This window comes from Oreochromis aureus, linkage group 3 (genome assembly GCF_013358895.1).
Source record: "Oreochromis aureus strain Israel breed Guangdong linkage group 3, ZZ_aureus, whole genome shotgun sequence".
Classification (NCBI taxonomy): Eukaryota; Metazoa; Chordata; class Actinopteri; order Cichliformes; family Cichlidae; genus Oreochromis; species Oreochromis aureus.
In genome coordinates, this window is record NC_052944.1 from 49,832,297 (window position 1) to 49,835,967 (window position 3,671).

Consider the following 3,671-nt stretch of genomic DNA (forward strand, 5'->3'; position numbering starts at 1 on the left):
ATGTTAAATGCAACTAAAAGGTCCTTTAAGTGGAGGAGATGAACCTGTACACAGGTTTTCTTCCATAGTCACTCAGCTTTGCGACAGGAACACTTTCAACAGCGAATGCTGTCATTTATTCAGGGGGATGATTTGGAAACAGGAGCTAATCTGGTTTTTACATGACAAATATTGTCTAAAATAGAGAGACAAGAGTTATTAAAAACATTTGTTAGTAAATCAACATTGTTATAAGGAGCTAAAACTAACTTAAAAGCATCCGGAAATTTAACAGCAATAGAGGAATTTATGATGCGAGAGCTAACAACATGACGAACAGAAGAGATGGAAAGATGAAACGACAAATTAAAAAGAATACAGTGATGGTCCGAAATAAAAATGTCCTCAGAACAAATAAAATAAATGTTTACACCTAAAGTAAAAACAAGGTCTAATGTGTGTCCTTTAGTGTGTGTGGGACCAGACACATGCTGTGTAAAATGGAAAGAGTCCATGACGCTTAGTAAATCTCTGGCAAAGGGGTCAGAGTCATCATAAATGTGTATATTAAAATCCCTGACTATAGCCAATCTGGACAGCTTCAAAGTCGAGGATAAGAAGTCACTAAAATCCTTTAAAAACAGGCTATTGATGCCAGGTGGTCGATACACTACAGCACAATAAAGCGGATCTTTATTTCCAACTCTAACCAGCTGTAGTTCAAACGATGAAAAGTGTCCGACCATTACTGAACGACAGTGAAACTGGCTTCCAAACACAGCAGCGAGACCTCATCCGTTACCGGACGTCCGAGGCTGGCTGATGAAGGAATACCCACTCGGGCAAAGTTCGATGAGGGATGCATAGTCACCACCACGCTGCCAGGTTTCAGTTAGAAATAAAAAATCCAGTTTTTTGGAAAAAATAAAATCTTTCAGCAATAATGTTTTATTTGTCATTGATTACAGGGCTCGCAAAATTTCAAAATCTCTGGTAGCCCTTCAGGCAGGCACTCTTCAGTTTTTGGTAGCCCAAAATAAATTTAAGTAGCCCGAATAAAAAAGAGATCAATTTTTTAATGTTCTGTTTCCTTTACAATATTATAGATTAAAGTATAATATTGTAACGGAAACAAATTTATCAGAAAATTGTTAAAATACAAATCACAACAACTGTATAAAAATCACAGTCATCAACTCAAATACTTGTTTCTAATTGAACAGAAATTTCTATGAACTTGTAAGAACTGTGTAGAACATGAATCAGTCTGTGTCAGATCCTGAATCTGAAATTTCCACTGAAGTCAAGGGTAAGAGGTAAGGGGAACCAAGATTGAGGCCATTTGCTTTTTGAAGTTTGCAAAACATAATTACTCAGCTACATTTGCGAAAGAAAATGCAAAATCATTGACACATTTTTTCTTCCTATGATAGCCCGACGGGCAGGGCTGAGATGGATTTTGGTAGCCCGACTGGAAAAATCGCTAGCCCCGGGACGTCGGGCTAGTGATTTTGCGAGCCCTGGATCGGGGATTAAAGAGCGCAACATTCAGCAACGTAGAAGTCAGATTATTACGAGAAGCGGCCCGATTTAGTGGACGTAAAAACTAGAGATGGCACGATACCACTTTTTTATGTCCGATACCGATATCATAAATTTGGATATCTGCCGATACCAATATGAATCCGATATAGTGTTTTTTAATCAATAAAACTGTTTTTTTAATATCTTGCTGCATTTTGTATAAGTTCATACTCAAGTTTAAATAAACAACAACACCTAAAGCTATTCTGTTATACCTGTATGTAAAAAATACACTGTGCCCAAAATATTTCATAGTTCAGCAACACTGATCAGTCTAATAAACTTAAACCTACCTACTCCATCCTCCCTATTCTGGTATTTTAAAGAGTACTTAGCAGAAATATTAAGCAACCTAACTAATAGGGTTGCAAACTCCCAGCAAAAAAAAAATAGGGAACCACCCCCCACCCTCCACCTCATGATGCTTAATCGATGTAATCAACTTTAATTTGATGCAAGGTGAAAAAAAATGCACAGAAATAAATTATTTTTCAAGAATAATTAAAAAGATTCAACATCTTTCTTCAACAGAATTGATGGTACTTTCCCAAAGGAAAAAGTACTATAGCTTACTAGGGTATATTAGACTTAATAGTTACTATATACAGTAATGGACTTCTATAGAAACTGAGGGTTTGATCGGCGACACCTGTAAATTCCACTCACTGCGGGGATGAAGCGCCAAACACCCGGAGAGTCTGGATGAACACTCCTTAGGTAGCACCGTCTCGTAGATCCAGGTACAGCTAATCCCCGCTTCCAGAGCAGTCTGAGTTTCACCTGGACACCTGCTCTTTTTCCTCTCTTCCTACTCGATTTGCCTGGACCACAGATGACACCTGACGAAGATCCACGCACCGGTATCAGCAGCGGAGGATGGAAAATACCGTCACAGGAGAATGAGGTATCTTGACCCAACATAGAAGATCGGATGGATAACAGCGCCAGGCGATCATAGACTAAGGCAGCCAACACATCAGTGACAAGAAGCGATAACAAAAGGGCAGAGAAAAACAGCACAGAAAAATTACGACCAGCAGCGGCAGAGCCAGACACAGGTGCCATCTTACCGGAAGAATAGAACTTACAAAGTTTATCCACAACTTGTCCACTAGAGGGACTGATGTAGCTGAATTGGCTCAGTAAGTTGGCTCAGTGTTTGTATACTTTCTGCCCAGTTTGACCCATTTAGCAGAAGTCAGCCTGTTTAAGGCTCTGATATCTATTCTGTATGACTTAAAGCAGTTATGATATGGTCTGATTTTCTCACCCAATAAAGGAATATTTAATATATCAGTCTGATCTTCATTCTATCAGAAACAGTTATCACAGCTCGTACATTTGCTTTTTACACATATATGTAAGCATTGAGCCAAATTTAGTAATGCCAACATATTAAAAGAACAATATTTGTCTCTTATATATAATACATCTGTACATATACTGTCAAAGATACTTGTCTTTGAGTGAAGATTTAAGGTGACAGGAAATATAAATAACTGCAACTTGAATCTTTACTGAAGCTCAGTATTTGACACAGAGTTCAAGGTCACTGCTGTAATAAATCATAATAATCTGACAAGTAAGATGACTTTAGTCTCATGAACAACATTAGCTAATTGTTATTTACTAGCTAATCTTAAAATGACTGTTCAGTACAGAAATGAAGCCCAACAATCATGTTTTACAGTCCCGTGGTTTCAGCCTCTAACTTCCGCACTTCTCGTACTTATAGGGCTTTGGAGCGTGATGTCACGGGGTGGGCGTGGAAAGGATTTTGGCCTGATGCACCATTTTCCGGGTCCAAACAAAGCGCAAGCGAAAAAGGAGCGAAGGCACACACAACAGCCATGGTTCGTATTTGTTGTGTGGTCGGCTGCAATGTTCGATCGCACCGGCAAGAGAATAAGCTTGAAAATGGTTTATTGTTAATGGTATTATCTTTTCATTTTTTCCCAACCTGGAAGCAACATGAGGCAGCTTGTGTATCGGTTGTTACCAAACGAAGGCGTCTAGTCTGGATAGCAGCTGTGAGACGAGCTGATATCCAGCTCTCTTCCATCTCCAAATATCTGTTGGTGCTCCAGACATTCCGGTAAGTTCTAAAT